Raw genomic sequence first — 24567 nt, forward strand, 5'->3', positions numbered from 1 at the left:
CATTTTAACAATATTAATTCTTCCAATCCAAGAGCATGGGATATCTTTCCATTTCTTTGAATCATTTTCAGTTTCCTTTATCAATATCTTATACTTTTCAGCATATAGGTCTTTCATCTCCTTGGTTAAGTTTATGCCTAGGTATTTTATTTTTTTTACACGATTTTAAATGGGATTTTTTTTTAAACTTTCTTTTTCTGCTATTTCATTGTTAGTATAAAGAAATGCAACAGATTTCTGTATATTAATCTTGTATCCTGCTACCTTGCTGAACTCATTTATTCTAATAGTTTTTGTACAGAGTCTTTAGGGTTCTCTATATAGAGTATCATGTCATGTGCAAATAGTTACAATTTTACCTCTTCCCTTCCAATTTGGATACATTTTATTTCTTTTTCTTCTGATTGCTGTGTCTAGGACTTCTAATACTATGTTGAATGGAAGTGGTGAGAGTGGGCATCCTTATCTTGTTCCAAAATTCAGAGGGAAGGCTTTCAGCTTTTCACCATTGAGTATTATGTTGGCAGTGGGTTTGTCATAAATGGCTTTTATTATGTTGAAATATATTCCCTCTATGCCCACTTTGGTTAGAGTTTTTATCATGAATGGATGTTGAATTCTGTCAAGTGGTTTTTTGTGTCTATTGAGACAATCATGTGTTTTTTGTCTTGTCTTTTGTTAATGTGGTATAATCACACTGATTGATTTGCATATGTTGAACCATCCTTGGGACCCTGGAATGAATCCAACTTGATTATGGTGTGTGATCCTTTTTATGTATTGTTGGATTTGGTTTGCTAATACTTTGAAGATTTTTGCATCTATATTCATCAAAGACACTGGCCTGTGATTTTCCCTTTTTGTAGTGTCCTTGTCTGGTTTTGGTACCAGGGTGATGGTGGTTTCATAGAATGAATTTGGGAGTGTTCACTCCTCTTCAGTCTTTGGGAATAGTTTGAGAAGGATAGGTGTAAGTTCTTCCTTGTGTGTTTGGTAGAATTCCCTAGTGAAGCTGCCCAGTCCTGGACTTTTGCTTGCAGGGAGATTATTATTATTATTATTACTTTTTTTTTCTTTTATAGATTCTATTTCACTTCCAGTGATTGGTCTGTTCAAATTATCTGTTTCTTCTTGACTAAGCTTTGGCAGGCTGTATGTTTCTAGAAACTTGTTCATGTCTTCTAGGTTGTACAAATTGTTGGCATATTCATATTCATAGTATTCTCCTATGATTTTTTGTATTTCTGCAGTATTGTTTGTTATTTCTCCTCTTTCATTTCTTATTTTGTTTACTTGGGTCCTCTCTCTTTTCTTCTAGGTGAGCCTGGCTGGAGGTTTGTCAATACTGTTTATCCTTTCAAAAAGCAGCTCTTGGTTCTATTGATCTTTTCTATTGTTTTATTGATCTCTATATATTTCCTCTGATCTTTATTATTTCCTTCCTTCTGCTGACTTTGGGTTTTGTTTATTGTTTTTCTAATTTTTTTTAGGTGGTAGGTTAGGTTGTTAATTTTTCGTTTCTTGAAGAAGGCCTGTATCACTATGAACCTCCCTCTTAGAACTGCTTTTGCTGCATCCAATTGATTTTGTAAGGTTGTGTTTTCATTTTCGTTTGTCTTGAACTATTTTTTGATTTCCCCTTTGATTTCATCCTTGATGCATTGGCTTTTCAATAGCATTTGGTTTAGTCTCCATGTGATCTTTTTTTTCCCCCTGTGGTTGATTTCTAGTTTCATACCATTGTGGTCAGAAAAAAAATGCTTGAAATAATTTCTATCCTCTCAAATTTGTTGAGGCTTACTTTGTGACCTAGTACATGGTCCATCCTAGAGAATGTTCCATGCACACTTGAATGTGTATTCTGTTTGTTTTTTGTTTTGTTTTGTTTTTGAGGTAGTGGCCTGTAGATATCAATTAAGTCCACCTGGTCTATTGTGTCATTTAGGACCTCTGTTGCCTTGTTGATTTTCTGCCTGGAAGATCTGTCCATTGATGTCAGTGGGGTGTTAAAGTCTTCTATGATTGCATTTCTGTAAATTTCTCCCTTTATGTCTGTTAGTATTTGTTTATACATTTAGGTGCTCCTATATTGGGTGATATATGTTAATGAGTATAATATCCTTTTCTGGTATTGATTCCTTTATCATTATATAGTGTCCTTCTTTGTCTTTCTTTATGGTCTTTGTTTTAAAGTCTATTTTGTCCAATAGAAGTATTGCTTCCCCTGCTTTCTTGTCGTTTCCACTTGTATGAAATATCTTTTTACATCCTCTCGCTTTCAATCCATATGTGTCTTTTGCCCTAAAGTGAGTTCCTTGTAAGCAGCATATTGTAGGTTCTTGTTTTTTATCCAATCTGCCACTGTTTGATCAGTGCATTCAGGCCATTGACATTTAAAGTAATTATTGATAGGTATGTACTTACTGACATTTTAAACCTTGTTTTCCAGTTGATTTTGTAGTTGTTCTTTGTTCATTTCTCTCTCTCTTTTTTTTTTCCTTTTGTGGTTTGGTGGTTTTCTTTTGTATTATGCTTGAGTCCCTTTCTTTTTGGTTTTTCTGAATTTACTGTATGTTTTCGATTTGTGGTTACCCTAGTTTTTAAGTATGTTGACCCATAACTATATCTACTTACTTTACACTGATAGTCATAAGTTCAAACACATTCAAAAGATCTACATTTTTTTACTCCCTTCCCCCATATTTTGTGATTTTTGATATCCTATTTTACATCCTCATGTTTATCCCTTTGTTGTTCTTTGCAGTTATAATCATTATTACAAAATTTTTTTTGTTTTTAACCTATGTACTTACTTGTTTAAGTGATCTTCAATCCTTTCATATATTTGCCTTTCCTATTGTGATTTTTCCCTTTCCTATAGATTCTTGCTTCTCTTCTATTCAGAGAAGACCTTTCAATATTTCTTTTAGGTTAGGTTTAGTGTTGTTGTAGTCTTGTAGTTTTTCTTTGTTGTTGTTTGTTTGTTTTTGTCTGAGAAGTTCTTTATTTCTCCTATTTTAAATGATAATCTTGCTGGGTAGAGTATCCTAGGTTGCAGGTTCTTTCTTTTTAGGACTTTGAATATATTATGCTACTCCCTTTTGGTCTGCAAAGTTTCTGCAGAGAACTCAGCTGACAGCCTTATGGGGATTCCCTTTTAACTGACTCTTTGTTTTTCTCTTGCTGCCTTTAGAATCCTCTTTATCTTCAACTTTTGTCAGTGTAACTATGAAATGTCCTGGTGTGGGTCTGTTTGAGTTCATCTTGTTTGGGACCCTCTGTACTTCCTACACCTGGATATCTATTTTCTTCTTTAGGTCTGGGAAGTTTTCAGCCATAATTTCTTCAAATATATTTTCGATCCCACCCCCCTCTCTTCTCCTTCTGGAACTCCTATTATGAATAGGTTGGCATGCTTTATATTATCTTACAGATCTTGTGTGTTGCCTTCATTTTTTTTTTTCATTTGCCTTTCTGTCTGCTGTTCTGATTGGATAAATTCCATTATTCTATCTGCCAGATCACTTATTTGTTCTTTTTCATTATTTATTCTGCTATTCATTGCTTCTAGATTGGTTTTTATCTCAGCAATTGAGTTGTTTAATTTTGATTGGTTCCTCTTTACAGTTTCTACTTCCTTGTTATGGTGATATGCCTTTCCAACAATAATCTTTCTTAGTTCTTTTAGGATTTTTATTACCTCCTTTTTGACTTGGGGTGTAGTAGACTAGTGAGGTCTGTTTCATTATTTATTCTTTCAGGGGATTTCTCTTGTTTTTTTAATTGGGAGTAGTTCCTCTGCTTTTTTATTTAACTTAACTTTCTCTGTCTCTATGAATCTAGGAGAAACAGTTATCTACTGTGGTCTCAAAGGGGTATTTTTAAGTGGGACCATCCCTGTATAGATTGTGTGAGTCCAATATTTTTGGTGCAAGGGCTGTTTTTGGTATGAATGCCAGCCATGTCTTTCCTCAGAGTGTGCTGGCCATTATCCCCTTAATAATGGGTGTGATTGGTATTGTGGTATCCAGAGCCTGAACTGGATTTTGGGCAGGACCTCCTCTTTGCTCTGTGGCTGCCACAGCCCCATCAGGGTGGGGTCTGCTCCCCAGTTGTTGCAGTAGAAACCCTGGGGCCAGATTTTATAAGCCTCCATTGCCCAAAGGAGCAATGCTTTGTCTCAAAGGAGTGCTGAAGCATGTGAGGCCCCTGCAGTCACAGCGAATCTATGTGTTGCTTGTGTAGGTGTCTGAAGTTCTACCCAGAAAGAGTCCAAGGTCGCATCCCTTTCTATGTTGTGTTTGTCCCACACCTAGTGTTAGGCTGGTGCTGGGGACTGGGGCATTGTGGCTGCAGGAATTGAGGTGATTGTGCTGCCGCCTGGGACCTGGGCTGCCTCTGAGAGGGCTATTCTAGGACCTAACCCCCCTGCCTCCCACCAGATCCAGCTCCAAGTTGTGGTGTGAGGTGGGTGGAAGTGGACAGCTCCCGCCAGGAAAGGAGCTGCTGAGTATTCCTCCCCAGAGGCTGTCTGCTGAAGACACACAATTCTGTGATGCCACCTGGTGTATGTGTCAACAAAGTCTGCCATTGCCAGACCCACCCCCCCCAACCCTATTCCCTGCCATGTGAAAGCAGACAATGGGCTCCAAGGTTCAGCTTGGATCACACACCAGGCACTCTGGGTTTCTCTGGGCAGCTAGACTGAGTCCTCTCTCAGGGCCTGTCTGCCCAAGTTTCAGCACCTAGCTGCTGTGCATACTGGCACCTCTGCTTGGCACACATGTTGAGCTGGGAAGTGCAGTGAGGTGGCAGGTGGCAGCACACTGGTCTCTTTTGGCACTGATTGCTAGCAAGCCAGCATGTGTGCACTCCTTGGCATCAAAATCCAGGCTCCTCCAGCCCCTCTTTCTGTGCCAGTGGACCTCCCAGAATGTGAGGGGCTTCCCAGAGTAAGGGTGTGCCTGTGCAGACACTCCCTCCTTCACAGGTCCCTCCCATGATGCCTTTTTTTCCCCGTCCCACCCAATTATGTGAGGATCTTTCTTGCAGGTTTAGTTGTATAAGAGATCTTCTGCCAGTTTCCAGTTGGTTTGCTGTGAGAATTGCTCCACATATAGATGTATTTTTGATATCTTTCTGGGGAAAGGTGAGCTCCATGTCCTCTTACTTCACCATCTTGATCAGTCACCCCCTCACCCTGCCCTTAACTATTTTTAGGTATACTTTTCAGTTGTATTAACTATATTAACATTGTTGTATAAGTAGAACTTTTTCATCTTGTAAAATGGAAACTCTACACCAATCGAACAAGTTCCCATTTCCCCCGCCCCTAGCAAGCACCATTCTACTTTGTGTTTCCATAGATTTAACTACTCTGGATATCTCATAAGTGTCATCATCCACTATTTAGCTTATTTCACTCAGCATAATGTCCTCAGGTTGATCTATATTGTAGCATGTGATAAGATTTCCTTCTGTTTAAAGGTTGAATAATATTCCACTGTATGTATATACCACATCTTTTTTATCCATTCATCTGTTGATGAACATCTGAGCTATTTCTACTACCTGGCTATTGTGAATAAAGCTGCAATGAACATGGTTGTGCCAATACCTATTCAAGATCCTGCTTTGAATCATTTTGGATATATTACCAGAAGAGGAATTGCTGGATCATATGGTAATTCTATTTTTAGTTTTTTGTGGAACCTCCATACCGTTTTCCCCAGTGGCCACACAATTTTACATTCCCACCAGCAGTGTACAGGATCCCAATTTTTCCATATCCTCACCAACACTTGTTATTTCCTGTTTTCTTTCTTTGTTTTATTTTTTGATAGTGGCCATCCTAATGGGTATGAGGTGATATCTCACTATGGTTTTGATCTGTACTTCTCTAATGAGTAGTAATGTTGCATCTTTTCATATACATGTTGACCATTTATATAATCTTCTTTGGAGAAGTGTCTATTAAGGTCTTTTGCACATTTTTAAATAGGTTTTATTGTTGTTGAGTTGAAAAAGTCCTTTGTAAATTGTGGGTATTAATCCCTTAATAGATGTATGATTTGCAATTGTTTTCTCCCATTGTATAGGTTGCCTTTCCATTCTGTTGATTGTTTCCTTTGATGTGCAGAAGTTTTAAAGTTTTTAAAAATTTTTTTAAATAATTTATGTATTTATTTATTTTTATTTTTGGCTGTGTTGGGTCTTCGTTTCTGTGCGAGGGCATTCTCTAATTGCGGGAAGCGGGGGCCACTCTTAATCGCAGTGTGCGGGCCTCTCACTATTGTGGCCTCTCTTGTTGCGGAGCACAGGCTCCAGACGCGCAGGCTCAGTAGTGTGGCTCACGGGCCTAGTTGCTCCGCGGCATGTGGGATCTTCCCAGACCAGGGCTCGAACCCGTGTCCCCTGCATTGGCAGGCAGATTCTCAACCACTGCACCACCAGGGAAGCCCCAGAAGTTTTAAAGTTTGATGTCGTCCCATTTGTCTATTTTTGTGTCTGCTGCCTGTGCTTTTGGTGTCATATCCAAATTATTGCCAAAATACGATTGTTTACAAAATACAATTACAAAACACAATGTCATGAAGCTTTTCCCCTATGTTTTCTTCTAGGAGTTTTATTGTTTTATGCTCAAAGTTTACTTTTTAAAAATAATCACATAAGCAGACAGTTAATTATTAAGTTCATCTTTTTTTGATCTTTATTAAATTCTGCAAATTTTTAGTGTTACTTATGGGTTTTTTTTGTTTTGTTTTTTTTTTTGAGGCAAGGAATAGTGACTTTATTCAGAAAGCCGGGTGTCCGAGAAGATGGTGGACTAATGTCCTAGAGTACCATCTTATTGGGCTCTGTATGCTAGTTTCTTTTATAGAACAGAGAGGGGGAGGAGGTGAGGAAGTAAAGTAAAAAGGCCATAAGTCTTGCAAAACATCTCCTGATTTGGCCAGCCTCGGGGAGGGGGTGTGTTAATTTCTTCTTTCTTGCAGCCATTCACAGGTGGGCAGGGTCAGAATGTTTCCCTATGAGCAACATTTGTTACTTGTAGACTTTTTGATGATAGTCACTCTGACAGGTGTGAGATGATATCTCATTGTGGTTTTGATTTGCATTTCTCTAATAATTAGAGATGCTGAGCATCTTTTCATGTGCCTGTTGGCCAGCTGCATGTTGTCTTTGGAGAAATATCTATTCAAGTCTTCTGCCCATTTATGATTGGGTTGTTGGTTTGTTTTTGATATTGACTTTATGAGCTGTTCAATGTACTCTTTTACTTCATCTGCTAGTGTTGGAGGGTCTCCTGCAGAGGCAGGGGAGGGGGGGGTGGCTGTGGCTCACCGTGGGGACAAGGACACCAGCAGCAGAAGTTCTGGGAAGTACTCCTTGGCATGAGCCCTCCAGGAGTATGCCTACTTATGGTATTTTTAATGCAGTTTTTTGGGTTTTTTTAATGGTAAATTCATCAACCCTTTCATTTACAGCTTCTGGATCTGAGGTCATACCTAGGAAGGCCTTTCCTACCCTGAGATTATAAAACTTATTCAGATTTCTTCTAAGGTTTAAGTTTTTATACTTTATAATCTTTGCTCCTTCTGAAATTTATTTCAGCCTGTCTCATTTTTGCTTGTCTAAATCCTATCTATCCTATCTTTCAAGGCCCAGTCTAAAGAATAATAGTTAATCCTTTGTGGAGGACTTATATTATGTTCTAAGTACTTTACATGTCATAACACATTTAATACTCAGAAGAGATCCATAAGGTAAACACTACTATTTTCATTTCATAGATAAGGAAACTGAGTCACAGACAGCTTACTGAGTAACTTGCCCAAAGTCATTCAGTAAGTGACAGTTAGGATTTAAACCCAGGTAAGGCTGGTTGAAGATCAGATTTTTAATCATTATGCTGTGCTAACCTCTCAACTACCACTCTTTCCATAACACTTTCCCACACCGAGCTTGAGATGGACCTCTCCTTTCCCTAAACTCTAGAAAATCTGTACTCCTCACTTTTTAAAATCTTAGCTCATGGTTAGTTGCATATGTTTAATGCTACTTTAAAAAGTAGTAGCTTTCATATCTAGTTCACCTGATATTTCTCACAGAAACTAGTATTATGCAGAAGGCTCAATACGTATTTATTGGGTGAATAAATACATAAATTAGAAAAATGCCTAAAATGTAAATACCTTAGGAGGATTCATATTAAATTCACATTAAGTTATGAATGGTTGATAAAAGATCCTTTCCAATACTAAATAGGAGAGAGAAGAAAGGGAGCTTGAGGGCACTGATAGCTAGTGATGTTTTGATAGGAGGAAAAAAGAAGGCCTGGAGGCATCTTTAATTATTTTTAGTATATATAGCTAGCTAGCTAGCTAGCTAGAGAGATAGATAGTTTTATAGCTGGGCCTGATATACAAATATATAGTATAGAGTTTTATATATTTTTCCTATCATTGGGAATAGCTGGTTTTGTTTGCTTTAAAACTACAGGGTTTTAGTTCCTAGGGTGTTTTCTGCAATCTAGTCTATAGCATACTCAGAGAATTGGCCAAACAATAATTAGCCTGTGATTCTTAGAAGAATAACAAGTGAAAGGAAGAAACAATTATTGTTATTAGACAATCAGAAATTACAATTATTTATAGAAGATCGTAAATCTTAATAGTTTGAAGTAGACTCAAGCCATGTTACTGAAATTAAATTCTTAGGAAGAGTTTATAATACACCTGGCTTTTAGGAAGTAAAATTAATTCTTCAATGATCTGGAATTTTTTTTCAATTGAGGTATAATTGACATACAGCACTGTATTAGTTTCAGGTGTAGAACATAATGATTCAGTATTTGAATATATTGCAAAATGATCACCACAATAAGTCCATTGCCACACAGTTACAGATTTTTTTTTCTTGTGACGATTTTTAAGATTTTCTCTCTTAGCAACTTTCAGGTATGCAATACAGTATTATTAACTATAGTTGTCATGCTGTACATACCCCTACCTCTACAGCCACCAATCTGTTTTCTGTTTCTATAAGCTTGTTTTTGGTTTTGGGGTTTTTTTTGATTCCTCATATAAGTGAGAAATGATGTGGTATTCTTATCATTCCCTGAAAGAAAGCACCCAGCATAGCCTTTAACATGGTCATTGATGGATTAAAGTCAGATGTATCTTTGAGCTGCGTAAAGTGTTGACAGAAAGAAAAAAAAAAAATCAAATGATTTGTTTAAGAATGTATTCCACACAGTGCTACTAAGGAGAAATTCCTAAAATGATTATTTCTAACTGGTAAATTCCTCTAGCAACTCTTATAAAAATGGCAAAAGACTACATACTGGGAAATAGTTTTTGTTAGAAATCAATGCAATCAATGTAAATAAATGAGAAATGTGAAAAACAAACTACTCCACTGGAAGTGTACTTTTAAAGGCTTCTAATAACATTTTGTTGTTGCTGTTGCCAAATTCACTGGCCTTCTTGCCCTCATTTTTCTTGATTTGCCTCATATATCTGACCCTACTTACTGGTCATGTGTTTGTGGGTTTTTCCTGGTCACTTTTTTTGTGTGATTTTTTTAATAATTTTTTTTTAAATTGAAGTATAGTTGATTTACAATGTGTTAATTTCTATTGTACAGCAAAGTAATTCCATTATACATAGATATATATTCTTTTTAAAAAATATTCTTTTCCATTACGGTTTATATCATAGGATATTGAATATAGTTCTCTGTGCTATACAGTAGAACCTTGTTGTTTATCCATTCTATATATAAAAGCTTACATCTGCTAACCTCACTCTCCTATTCCATCCCTCCCTCAACCCCCTCCCCCTTGGCAACCAGAAGTCTGTTCTCTATGTCCGTGATTCTGTTTCTGTTTCATAGATAGGTTCATTTCTGTCACATTTTAGATTGCACATATAAGTGATATTATATGGTATTTGTCTTTCTCTTTCTGACTTCACTTAGTATGATAATCTCTAGGTCCATCCATGTTGCTGCAAATGACATTATTTCATTCTTTCTTATGGCTGAGTAGTATTGTATTATATATGTACCACATCTTCTTTATCCATTCATCTGTCAATGGACATTTAGGTTGTTTCCATTTCTTGGCTATTGTGAACAGTGCTGCTATGAACATAGGAGTGCATGTATCTTTTTGAATTACAGTTTTCTCTGTATATATGCCCAGGAGTGGGACTGCTGGATCATATGGTAATTCTATTTTTAGTTTTCTGAGGAACTTCCATACTGTTTTCCACAGTGGCTGCACCAACTTACATTCCCACCAACAGTGTAGGAGGGTCCGTTTTCTTCACACCCTCTCCTGCATTTGTTATTTGTAGACTTTTTAATGATGGCTCTTCTGATTTGTGTGAGGTAGTACCTCACTGTAGTTTTGATTTACATTTCTCTAATAACTAGCGATGTTGAGCATCTTTTCATGTGCCTATTGGCCATCTGTATGTCTTCTTTGGAGCAATGTCTACTTAGGTCTTCTGCCCATTTTTGGATAGGGTTGTTTGTTTTTTCGTTGTTGAGTTGTACGTGTTGTTTGTATATTTTGGAAACTAAGCCCTTGTCGGTCACATCATTTACAAGTATTTTCTCCCATCCTGTAGGTTGTCTTTTCATGTTGTTTATGGTTTCCTTTGCTGTGCAAAAGCATGTAAGTTTGATTAGGTCCCATTTGTTTATTTTTGTTCTTACTTCTGTTGCCTTGGGAGACTGTATTGCTCACTTTTTGAAACTAATTTCTTTCCTAGCTTCTGATAGATGCATGTTCTTGAACTGCTTCTAACCTCTCTGAATGCTGCTTCACTAGCTCCTTTGCTACACCACCTTCTCCTATACTTCGTGTGTTTTCTTCAAGGTTCACTCTTTGCTTCCCCATCCTTCACTGCTTTTCTCTTTAAGACATATTTTGAATTACAGCTTCAACTTCAAACTCTTTATTAGAAATGTGTCTGTATGTGTAGTTCTGACCTCTTATCTAATTTCTGACCTCTAACCTCTAATTACTTAAAGAACACGTGTTTTCTTTCATTATCAACTTGCTGTATCAAGGAGCTGTTCCTTTCCATGACCTGTTTATTTAATCATCTGTTCATATAACAAACATTTACTAAATGTCTACTGTGTGCTAGATTATGTGGCTGCCAAGGTGAGCACCAAGATCCCTCCCTGGAGTACCTCAGTCTTGGGAAGGAAAAACACCTAAATTAGTACTTAGAATACAAATACACAAAAGATGTTGAATCCATAAAACTGCCATTTTAAGGGTTACAATTAGACTTCGGCTGTACATCCTCTCTTGATTCTGGGAAGGAGATTTTTGGTAAGACAAATGTAAGAACCTGAGCTTTGTTTTTGGTGAAGTCCTGAGCAAGCAAAATGACCCAAATTATAGAAGCTTCGGGTCAAGACACTGGTATCATAAACTGGGCAGGTGAACAGAACTCTGAAAGTTACTAGGTGAACTCTGAGGAACTACAGGAAGCTATGTCCCTCCTGAGGTCCAAGTTGGGGGATTAAGGTGGCTGCATCCAATACATAATGATGCCTGGCATAGCGGCAACCTCCTAAGAGTACAGCAGATGTGAGGGAGGAAGAAATTTTCCGCTACCTTCTAAGTGCTTCTGGCTGGTCAAAGAATTAAATTGACATGCGACAGATCAACAAGAGAAAATCAAACAAAAGTTTAATAACATGTGTGCATGGAAGAGAGCCAGGAAAACTGAGTAACAATGGCTGAAACCCCTACCTTAAATGCCATCTTCAAGCTAAAAACAAAAGAAGATGTTGGGGTAGTGGCTGGGGACTTCAAAGGGCAGGAAGGCAATTCACATGGAGATGGAAAGCAAATGTTTGGTAAACACATGTTTGCTGGCCTGCAGAGACAATGGGACACAAAATGGACCCTGACGAGTTTCCCCCACTACACCTGACCTATGTTCTTTGCAGATATCTCTGGTGATGGCTCTATTCCAAGAACAGCCCCTCAACTAAATTCTTTTAGGCAGCTAAGGGACAGGTAACAAGAACTTCCTGAGTCTTTTGTTTTTTCAAAAATAATCAACTTAAATTAATCTTTATGCCAAAGAGACATATTTTGGGGTAGCAAATTTTGCTCCCTATACAGAAATCATAGCGGCAAGGTGAGAAGGCTGGAAAGAAAACTCTGAGCACATGTGAAGTGATACCCTAGGAAGCAATAGCTGGGTTTTGAGAGATTCTTATTTCCCTCTGTCTTGTTGGTACAATAATCTGGATTCAAAATGAATATTATGAGTCATAAGCAGATTAGGGCACTGAAATATGGCTTACTAAGTGTAACACAATACGACACAGAGCTTTACTAGACTATAGGCTCTGGAACCAGACTATTAGCAGTAGAAGCCCAGTGTGGCCACTTACATGTGTGTGGTCTAGAGCAAGTTACTCTACCTTTCTGTGCTGCCGTCTTTTCATCTATAAAAATGAACATATTAATTATTCCTTCCTCATAGGGTGTTTGTGAAGATTAAATGAATTACTACATCTAGAATGCATAAAAGAGTGCAGGCACATAGAATGTACTAAAAAATCTAAACTATTATTAGTATATTTGCATTGTACCCCTCATTGCACCATAATTGTGTTTGTTTTGCCAAGAGGTAGCAATCATGTCATATTTTGAGTGGCATTTACTGAGAAAGTGTGGCTCCGTTCACAAGCAGCTTTTTAAAATTTCAATAGAGTCATAAAAACTAAAATCAATTCTCTTATAGGGCAAGGTCTTTATTAAAAAGCCATGTACCTTTGTAACTCATTATTAATAAGTGCAAGTATGAAATAACTTTCAGGTCAACCCCATCAGTTCTGGGCTTACTGGGATCATATCACTTTCTACCCACAATGCTTTACGAATTATCCCTGTATTACAGTGATATAAATTAATGGTCAATATTTATTCTTCATAAAAATGTACACTAAAGAAAAGGTTTCTAATAGTCTTGCTAACACTGCCAATGAGTTTATTCATTCTTGCTCAATTTCCTAAAGTGTCACCTAGGTGCTCCAAGTCTCCCCAGACATCTCTTCAAAGATGCCTGTCAAAAATCTCCCTCGAAAAAGTCCTTTTGAATTCTGTGACTCTAATGAAGGTGACAACAAAGTCACCTTTATGATTTGCTGTGAAAGAAAAAAAAGGGGAGGGAAGAGAGAGTGAAGTACAAGAATAACAGTAAGAACTACATCAGATTAAATAATATTTTATGTGTTTTGTTCCTGTTATATTAATTTGTACATACTTTTTGCTATTTGGCAAATAAATACATGCTCTAGCAGGGATGATAATAAAAACATTAACAACCAGCAAGGCACAGATGCTGAACAATTAGAACAGATGCTGGCTGTAAACAACTAGAACAGTGAGTCCCAGGTGAAAATCAATCCTGTCGTGCATAAGTATGGCATTTGTGGTCATTTCAAATACAATGTGAGGCACTTTCATTACATTGTTTTTAATGTGGAAACTGGATTGTAGAAATGTCTTCCAACACATAGAAATTTTTTCAGTAGTGTTATTTGTCTTGAATGCAAAAGCTACTTACTTACATATTCAAAGTAATTTCTAAAATAAGAGCCTTTAGTTACATATCACTTTCCTTCTATTATATTTTCTATTATAGCCTTCTATTATATTTTCCAAATAGGCTCTATGATATTCTCTTCTGAATTTTTTCATCAAAACTGTTTCCTTGTGTATGAGACTGGGATCCTGCTTCCTGTGGTCCTGAGCCATTCTAAGTCCTGGTAGGTTCTTCAGGACATGAATAATTTTATTTTGAGATTGTTAGTAATAGGTTTTTATTATTTAATCTAGAAGAGAAGAAGTAATTTATAATACTAGAAAAGCAAAACTGCAAAATATATCTGCTTGTTTGCTTCCTACTTGTCCAACTGATTCTTTTTTTCCCCCCTTTAATCCCATCAAGAGAATTTTAGAGCCAGAATAAAACCAGCTACCAAGACCTGGAATTACTCAGTCTTGTTCCAGACTGATCTAAGGTTTTCCTTAAGATGACAAGTTAGTCATTAAACCAGACCACTTCGCATCTGACAATGTGACTGCTTGGAACTGCCCAGATTATCCTATGCCATTCTTAAATAGCCATAAATGACACACGTAAAAGAATACAACAAATAGTTTCCCAAACTGGTTTCCCCTGACAGCATCCTAACTTCTGCCAACAGCATTATCATTCTCCCTTTCACTCAAGGTCAAAAACTCAAAAGTCATCTTCAGCGGATACTTAACAGATACAGAGATATCTTCATCACTTTAATAATGGGTCGGAGGCAGAGTCTACCTCCTGCTACAGACACTGAAAAGCCCAGACACTCAGTTTCACAGCCTCCCTTGACAGGGAACAAAATGTCAGGGAACAAAATTTGCCACCCCAAAATATCTCTTTGACATGCAAATTATTTGGAGCTGAAAACAATCAAGACCCAAAAGACTGAGGAAGAAACTTCGACCTTCTCCCTAACTGCCTGAAAGAATTTAGATAGAGGGCCTGTTCCTGGAATAGAGCCATCACCAGAGATATCTGCAAAGCACATGGGCCAGGTATGGTGGGGGAAACAGCAAGGCTGAGAAATAGAATCCATTCTGTGTCCCCTTGTCTCTGTATGACCCAACAAACATTTGTTTACCAAACATTTGCTTTTCCATCCCCATGTGAATTGCCTTCCTCCACTTTGAGGTTCCAAACCACTACCCCAACATCCTCTTTTGTCTTTAGCTGAAGATGGTATCTAAGGTGAAGGCTTCAGCCATTGTGACTCAGTTTTCCCGGGTCTCTAAGGACAATAAAAACTCCATTAGCCAGCACATTTGAGACTGGTGGTTGCCTGATATCCAAGTTCCAGATTGTCTTTTCACATAAACCACATCCATCAGGTATTATCTGGAACAGTTCTTTTCAAAATGTGTTCCCTGGACCAGCAGAGTCAGTAACACCTGGGAACTCAACAGAAATACAAATTTTCAGGGCCCACTCCAGACTCACTGAATCAAACCCCAAGGTGGTGCCTAGTTCTCCAGATGATCCTGACTGAAGTTTGAGAACCACTGATCTTGACGATCCAGTTTCAGGTTCTCTAAGCAGAGTAAAATGTCATCCATTTAAAGACAAGTGCAGAAAACAATCTGCGCGCAGAATACTTCTTGATTTTTTATATATTTCTCCCTATTTATTCATTCAGTCAGTCATTCAATAAATGCCACGCATGTTCTAAAGCACTCAGTATTTAAGTTAAATTAGACACAGAAAACTCCTAGCAGAAGGTGTGGAGAAAAGGGAACCCTCCCGCACTGTTGGTGGGAATGTAAGTAAGTTGATACAACCACTGTGAGAACAGTGTGGAGGTTCCTTAGAAAACTACAAATAATAGAATTGCCATATGATCCAGCAATCCCACTGCTGGGAATATATCCAGACAAAACCATAATTCAAAAAGATACATGCACTCCTATGTTCATAGCAGCACTGTTCACAATAGCCAAGAAATGGAAACAACCTAAACGTCCATCAACAGATGAATGGATCAAGAAGATGTGGTACGTATACACAATAGAATATTACTTAGCCACAAAAAGAATGAAATAATGCCATTTGCAGCAACATAGATGGACCTAGAGATTATCATACTGAGTGAAGTAAGTCAGACAAAGACAAATATCAAATGATATCGCTTATATGTGGAATCTAAAATATGGCACAAATGAACCTATCTACAAAACAGAAACAGACTCACAGACATAGAGAACAGACTTGTGGTTGAAGGGGAAGGGGGGGAGGGAGAGGGATGGACAGGGAATTTGGGGTTGGTAGGTGCAAACTATTACATTTAGAATGGACAAACAACAAGGTCCTAATATAGCACAGGGAACTATATTCAGTATGATGTGATAATCCATAATGGAAAAGAATATTTTAAAAAAGAATGTAAAAGAAAAAAATACAACTCCTAGCCCCAGTGGAACTGGCATTCCAGCAAAGTATGTTCCAGAGAGCAGCTGTCTTCGTGGGGGTCCAGCTTCCCATGGATGTCCATCGGCATGTTTTACATGGGGGCCAGGAACACTTAGTTAACCTCACAAGTCAATTAAGTGCAGGTTGGTTAGAAGAACCTCCTAAATAAACTTAATTTTTTAAATATTGGCTTATTTATTTCTGATCTCTCATATAATTCCTAATTCATGTTTGACCAATTATTCCTACTGCTGTCAACAGCGAAAAGTAAAAACAACCTGAATGTCTAATAGTAAATGAATGACTAGTCATAACAAATTAAAGGCCATTACAGGGACTTGTTGGAATAACCGAAATACCCCAAATTAGTGGGTGGCTTAAATAAATGATAGTAAAGTTATAAAACAGCATGTACAGAATAATTCCAATTCTATAGAAAATAATAATATATGATTACGTATGTATACCAAAAGGATTCTGGCAAAAAATATATATGATGGTAGAAGCAGTATTTGTCTCTAAACAGAATTATGGATTTTTAAATCTACTTTCGGTTGTCTGTACTTTCTGATTTCACTAGAACAAACCTCTATTGCTTTTATATACATAAGATAAACATTAAAAAATAAACCACACCCCCTCTGCCAAATCTGAGCTTATAGGGGATTTGTGGTATGTTTTCTATTTTAAGTGTTCTAATTCATTTTAAGGCAATTATGTTTTCTTGCCCTTATTTGTTCAATTTTCAATTTTTATGTATAAGGCCGAAGTACATTTAGCTCATTCTGATTTTTAGACAGATTTTTTTTCATTTTTCCTTCTAATCCTTTAATTTGAAGCACTGAAGTTGTTCTGACTAATCATCAGTGGGTGGGTTTTTAGGTTATTACAGGTTATTTTGAACCTTTAGCTTACTACAATTCTTCCCTACTGTTGGGCATATAGATTGTTTGACTTGATGCTAATGCATGCAGCCCAGATACTCCCTTTCTCAGCCTTCCTTGACAGCTGCAACCAGCACATGGTCCAAGCCAGGAAATCAGGCAAACCTGCTCTAGACTCTGAATCCCAAGCAGTCATACAAAGTCCCACAAGGCCCCATGTGGCTGCAAGGAAGGCTGGCAAATATAGTTTTTATTCTAGACAGCATTGTGCCCAAATAAAAATCAGAGGTTCTAAGATATGAGGGTGGGCAGCCAGCAATCCCTAGCCCAGAAAACAATCCCTAAAAGGAGGTTACACTCAAGTTCCCCTAAAAGATCATCATTCACAGCATGAAAGTAGAAATCAACCACAGGAAAAAAAAAAAGAGAAATGATTACATGGAGACTAAACAACATGCTACCAAAAAACCAATGGGTCAACAAGGAAATCAAAAAGAAAATTAAAAGATACCTTGAGATAAATGACAATGAAAACACAGCCATACAAAATCTGGGGGATGCAGTTCTTAGAGGGAAGTTCATAACAATACAGGCCTTAGAAAAATCTCAAACAACCTAACCTACCACCTAAAAGAAAAAGAAGAACAAACAAAATCTAAAGTCATCAGAAGGAAGGAAATAATAAAGATCAGAGAGAAAATAAATAGAGATTAAAAATCAATAATACCAAGAGCTGGCTCTTTGAAAGGGTAAACAAAATTGACAAACCTCTGGCCAGGCTCACCAAGAGGAGAGAGAACCCTAATAAACAAAATAAGAAATGAAAAAGGAGAAATATCAACCAATACCACAGAAACACAAAAAACCATAAGGGAATACTATGACAATTATATGCCAACAAATTCGACAACCTAGAAGAAATGGACACGTTTCTAAAAACGTACAGCCCACCAAAAGTGAATCAAGAAGAAATAAATAATTTGAACAGACCAATCACTAGAAGTGAAATAGAATCTGTAAAAATACAAAAAAACAAAAAAAACTCCCCACAAACAAAAGTCCAGGACCAGATGGATTCACAGGCAAATTCTACCAAACATACCAAGAAAAACTTTTACCGATACTTCTCAAACTCTTCCAAAAGACTGAAGAGGACGGAACACTCCCAAAGACATTCTATGAAGCCACCAAAACCAGATACCAAAACCAGATAAAGACACCACCAAAAAAGAAAATTACAGGCCAGTATCTTTGATGAATATAGATGCAAAAATTCTCAACAAAATATTAGCAAAACCAAATCCAATAACACATAAAAAAAAGATCATACACCATGACTAAGTGGGATTCATCCCAAGTTCCCAAGGATGGTTCAACATATGCAAATCAATCAGTGCAATGCACCACATGAACAAAAGAAAAGACAAAAGTCACATAATCATCTCAATAGATGCAGAAAAAGCATTTGACAAAATTCAACATCCATTCATGATAAAAACTCTTACCAAAGTGGGTACAGGGCTTCCCTGATGGCGCAGTGGTTGAGAATCTGCCTGCCAATGCAGGGGACACGGGTTCGAGCCCTGGCCTGGGAGGATCCCACATGCCGCGGAGCAACTAGGCCTGTGAGCCACAACTACTGAGCCTGCACGTCTGGAGCCTGTGCTCCGCAACAAGAGAGGCCGCGACAGTGAGAGGCCCGCGCACCGCGATGAAGAGTGGCCTCCGCTTGCCGCAACTAGAGAAAGCCCTCGCACAGAAACGGAGACCCAACACGCCCAAAAATAAAATAAAAATAAATAAATTAAAAAAAAAAATAAGTGGGTACAGAGGGAACATATCTCAACATAATAAAAGCAATTTATGACAAACCCACAGCCAACATAATACTCAACAGTGAAAAGCTAAAAGCCTTCTCACTAAAATCTGGAAGAAGACAAGGATGCCCACTCTCACCACTTCTATTAAACATAGTATTGGAAGTCCTAGCCACATCCATCAGACAAGAAAAAGACACAAAAGGTATCCAAATTGGGAAGGAAGAGGTAAAATTGTCATTATACATAGATGACATGATACCATATATAGAAAACCCTAAAGACTCCACACAAAAACTACTAGAACTGATAAACTCAGTATGGTAGCAGGATACAAAATTACCATACAGAAATGTCTTGCATTTCTTTATACCAACAATGAAATATCAGAAAGGGAAAGTTCTAAAAAAATCCCTTTAAAAATTGCATCAAAAAAGAAAAAAACTTAGGAATAAACCTGACCAAGGAGGTGAAAGACTTATATACTGAGAACTATAAGACATTGATAAAGAAAGTTGAAGCTGATTCAAAGAAATGAAAAGATACCCCATGCTCTTGGATTGGAAGAATTAATATTGTTAAAATGGCCATACTACCCAAAGCAATCTACAGATTTAATGTGATCCCTATCAAATTACCCATGACATTTTTTAAAGAACTAGAACAAATAATCCTAAAATTTATATGGACCCATAAAAGACCCAGAATTGCCAAAGCAATCCTGAGGAAAAAGAACAAAGCAGGAGGCATAACCCTCCCAGACTTCAGACAATACTACAAAGCTACAGTAATCAAAACAGTGTGGTATTGGCACAAAAACAGACATATGGATCAACGTAACAGAACAGCAAGCCCAGAAATAAACCCACACACCTACGGTCAATTAATCTTCAACAAAGGAGGCATGAATATACAATGGAGAAAAGACAGTCTCTTCAGCAAGTGTGTTGGGAAAGTTGGACAACTGCATGTAAATCAATGAAGTTAGAACACACTCTCATACCATACACAAAAATAAACTCAAAATGGCTTAAAGACTTAAATATAAGACATGACATCATAAAACTCCTAGAAGAGAACATAAGCAAAACATTCTCTTACATAAATCATACCAATGTTTTCTTAGGTCAGTCTCCCAAAGGAATAGAAATAAAAACAAAAACAAACAAATGGAACCTAATCAAACTTATAAGCTTTTGCACAGTAAAGGAAACCATAAACAAAACGAAAAGGCAATCTATGGAATGGGAGAAAATATTTGCCAACAATGCGACAAACAAGGGCTTAATTTCCAAAATACATAAACAGCTCATACAACTCAACAACAAAAAAACACACAACCCAATCGAAAACTGGGCAGAAGATCTAAATAGACATTTCTCCAAAGAAGTCATACAGACAGCCAATAGGCATATGAAAAGATGCCCAACATCGCTAATCATTAGAGAAATGCAAATCAAAACCACAATGAGGTACCACTTCACACGAGTCAGAAGGGCCATCATTAGAAGGTCTACAAATAACAAATCCTGGAGAGGGTGTAGAGAAAAGGGAACCCTATTACACCATTGGTGGGAATGTAAGTTGGTGTAGCCACTATGGAAAACTGTGGAGGTTCCTCAAAAAACTAAAAATAGAATTACTGTATGATAAAGCAATCCCACTCCTGGGCATATATCCAGAGAAAACTATAATTCAAAAAGATACATGCACCCCAACGTTCATCGCAGTGTTGTTTACAATAGCCAAGACATGGAAACAACCTGACAGATGAATGGATAAAGAAGATATGGAACATATATACAATGGAGTACTACTCAGACATAAAAAAGAACAAAATAATGACATTTGCAGCAACATGGACAGACCTAGAGATTATCATACTAAGCGAAGTAAGTCAGACAAAGAAAGACAAACGTATGTTATCACTTACACATAGAATCTAAAAAAAGATACAAATGAGCTTATTTACAAAAAAGAAACAGACTCACAGACTTCGAAAACAAATTTATGGTTATCAAAGGGGAAAGGTGAGGCGGGGATAAATTAGGAGTTTAGGATTAACATACACACACTACTATATATAAAATACATAATCAACAAGGACCTACTCTGTAGCACAGGGAACTCTATTCAATATTCTGTAATAACCTATACAGGAAAAGAATACGAAAAAGAATGGATATACGTGTATGTATAACTGAATCACTTTGCTGTACACCTGAAACTAACACAGTATTGTAAATCAACTATACTCCAATATAAAATAAAAATTATAAAGTAATAAAATTATGAATAAAATTATCAATAATAAAATAATAAAATAAAAATAAAATATGACACAAATGAATTTGCTCATATGCATGAGAAAGAAAATGTTCAAAGTGAAATTAACTGAACTGTGAAAGAAAAAGGGGGAAATGGAGGGGGGATTGGCATGGGGCAGAAAAAAGCAGTCTTTGCATGTCAGTCCCTGATGGGAGAAAAATGAGCTAATAAAAGAGTCCGGAATGGCTCTGTCTTCGAAACAAGGGACAGGTGTGAACCCCTCTATGTCTGGAGATACCATTTGAAGGTTGTTTTTATGCCTTGGGTGTGCCTGAACTGCTGCTCTGTGTTCTTACTATGGCATCTGCTCCTCTATAAATCACAGAGGTTGATTATTGTAGTTCTCATGTCTAGCTGCACATCACTTATCCTGGGAATCTGGGCCCCTCCTCATTTACAAATGACTATCTACGAAACACAAACAGACTCATAGAAAACAGACTTGTGGTTGCTGGGGGTGAGGGAGGGATGGAGTGGGAGTTTGCGGTTCGCAGATGCAAACTATTGCATATAGAATGGATAAACAGCAAGGTCCTACTGTATAGCACAGAGAACTATATTCAATATCCTGAGATAAACCATAATGGGAAAGAACATGAAAAAGAATATATATCTATCTATATAAACACACACATATACATATATGTATAACTGAATCACTTTTCTGTACAGCAGAAATTAATACAACATTGTAAATCAACTATACTTCAATTCAAAAAAAAAAGAAAAAAATCATCATTCACCATTTTGTACGTCCTGTTTTCCCTGTCATTATGAAAAGTCTAAGCCTCACTGTCAGGACTCATCCCAATTTGCCTCTAGACATCCCCTAAGCTGCCCCCCATCTCCTATTTCTCCCCTTTGCTATCCCCTTTCTAACCTTTCTACTATGTCCACTGGAACTTCTCACCAGCAAAATCTCCTGATGCTCAGAACTCTTTTTTTTTTTTTTTGCATTTTCTTTGTTTATTTATTTATTTATTTTTAAACATCTTTATTGAAGTATAATTGCCTTACAATGGTGTGTTAGCTTCTGCTTTATAACAAAGTGAATCAGTTATACATATACAATATGTTCCCGTATCTCTTCCCTCTTGCATCTCCCTCCCTCCCACCCTCCCCATCCCACGCCTCTAGGTGGTCACAAAGCACCGAGCTGATCTCCCTGTGCTATGCAGCTGCTTCCCACTAGCTATCTATTTTACATTTGGTAGTGTATATATGTCCATGACACTCTCTTACCCTGTCACATCTCACCCCACCCCCTCCCCATATCCTCAAGTCTGTTCTCTAGTAGGTCTGTGTCTTTATTCCCGTCTTGCCACTAGGTTCTTCATGACCTTTTTTTTTTTTCCTTAGATTCCATATATATGTGTTAGCATACTGTATTTGTTTTTCTCTTTCTGACTTACTTCACTCTGTATGACAGACTCTAACTCCATCCACCTCATTACAAATACCTCCATTTCATTTCTTTTTATGGCTGAGTAATATTCCATTGTATATATGTGCCACATCTTCTTTATCCATTCATCTGTCGATGGACATTTAGGTTGCTTCCATGTCCTGGCTATTGTAAATAGAGCTGCAATGAACATTTTGGTACATGACTCTTTTTGACCTATGGTTTTCTCAGGGTATATGCCCAGTAGTGGGATTGCTGGGTCGTATGGTAGTTCTATTTGTAGTTTTTTAAGGAACCTCCATACTGTTCTCCATAGTGGCTGCATCAATTTACATTCCCACCAACAGTGCAAGAGTGTTCCCTTTCCTCCACACCCTCTCCAGCATTTATTGTTTCTAGATTTTTTGATGATGGCCATTCTGACCGGTGTGAGATGATATCTCATTGTAGTTTTGATTTGCATTTCTCTAATGATTAATGATGTTGAGCATTTTTTCATGTGTCTGTTGGCAATCTGTATATCTTCTTTGGAGAAATGTCTATTTAGGTCTTCTGCCCATTTTTGGATTGGGTTGTTCGTTTTTTTGTTATTGAGCTGCATGAGCTGCTTGTAAATCTTGGAGATTAATCCTTTGTCAGTTGCTTCATTTGCAAATATTTTCTCCCATTCTGATGGTTGTCTTTTGGTCTTGTTTATGGTTTCCTTTGCTGTGCAAAAGCTTTTAAGTTTCATTAGGTCCCATTTGTTTATTTGTGTTCTTATTTCCATTTCTCTGGGAGCTGGGTCAGAAAGAATCTTGCTGTGATGTATGTCATAGAGTGTCAGAACTCTTTTTTGACCATTCCCTTCATCTCCTTGTTCCAGCTGAAGCCTGGCTCCGTCTTCTCTCACACCCCTAACACCAAAGGATCAAAGGGCAGGGCCGAGCTCTTCTTTTTCTCTTCCCTCAGTGCTGCTTCCACACCACTTCCCTTGCTGCAAACATCCAGCTCCTTGGAAGCACCTGCAGGTAGACTATCCGACCCCCTGCTGTATGTTGCGATCATTTACTACTGTCCTCCTGGTGGACATGAGGATGAGCACTTCTCCTTCTATCACCTTCTCTGCCACTGCCATTGTCACCATCCACATAGAGCATCCATTTGAAGCCCTGCCACGTAGTGAACCTCGAACCACTTCAGAAATCTTGACTTGAAGCATCTTTTTCTCCAACCACCACCTCCTAACTTTCTAGATCATTCTCACTGGCACTTGGACTCCCAAAATTTCTTCAGCCCACCAAAGTTCTGATCCATTAACTCCATCACTTTTTCAGTGTCCCTCACTCCCGCTTAAGTCCTCATATCCCTCTTACCCTGCCCAACACAGAAATTCTTCCCTTGTTCTTCCCTCTGTTGCCTTGCCTGGAAAATCTCCAAATCTGGTAAAATCCAACCCTCTTTTGACTTCATGTGTATACTGTATAAATGCAATCTTCCTGGCTGTCTCACCTTGAATTTATGATCATAAATCTCAGGACACTCATCGCTGAATTTTTACTATATTCTCCTAGTTAATTCAGTCTCAGTCTCTGAGTGGACTATTTCATATATTTCCCTCTTTTCTTAAATTTCCAAAACCACTTTCCTTATTCTCACTCTCAACTCATGACCTCACCTATTTTACTAAAAGAGATGCAATCAGAGAAAATGAAGATATTCTCCCACAATCAATTTATTAACCCACAGAACCAAAAAACCCTTGTCTGCCTTCCTCCCTGTTCCCATCTCTCTCACCTACTCAAGCGTTCTCATCTTGCAATTATTATTCTCTCTCCTGCATCGCCAATTTCTCCCGTTCTAGAGGGTCACTCATTAGCATATCAGTATGTTGTTATTTCTATCATCTTCAGAAAAAATCTCTACCTAAATACCTAACCCTCTAGCTACTGGCACATCTCTTTGCTCATCCCTATGGCACATTGAAAGAAAAACTCATCTTTACTTAAAATTTCTACTTTCTCACCTTCCACAATTTCCCCTTAAACCACTTCAAAGAGGTTTTTGTTCTCACCAAAACTGGTCCTATGGAGGAAATGACAAACTGTATCTGCCCC

The 24567-nt window shown here is 37.6% G+C and overlaps 2 protein-coding genes across 4 annotated transcripts in view; one reads left to right on the forward strand and one right to left on the reverse strand.

Annotated features, from left to right (window-relative positions):
* The window catches only part of B3GALNT1 (beta-1,3-N-acetylgalactosaminyltransferase 1 (Globoside blood group)), a 646348-nt gene that overhangs the window by 105727 nt on the left and 516054 nt on the right, over positions 1-24567 (forward strand). Inside the window, exon 11 of one of the 3 annotated variants that reach the window (XM_082394182.1) lies at positions 14280-18745. The exons of the other annotated variants lie outside the window; for them this stretch is intronic. The gene's annotated coding sequence lies outside the window, so the exon portion shown is untranslated. The remainder of the gene's footprint in view (positions 1-14279; positions 18746-24567) is intronic. 3 annotated transcript variants of the gene reach the window in all.
* Positions 1-24567, reverse strand: part of PPM1L (protein phosphatase, Mg2+/Mn2+ dependent 1L) — a gene marked incomplete at its 5' end in the record, with an annotated part of 311535 nt that overhangs the window by 54077 nt on the left and 232891 nt on the right. The window lies entirely within an intron of this gene.

The sequence above is a fragment of the Balaenoptera borealis genome (assembly GCF_965194805.1).
Source record: "Balaenoptera borealis genome assembly, chromosome: 5".
Classification (NCBI taxonomy): domain Eukaryota; kingdom Metazoa; phylum Chordata; class Mammalia; order Artiodactyla; family Balaenopteridae; genus Balaenoptera; species Balaenoptera borealis.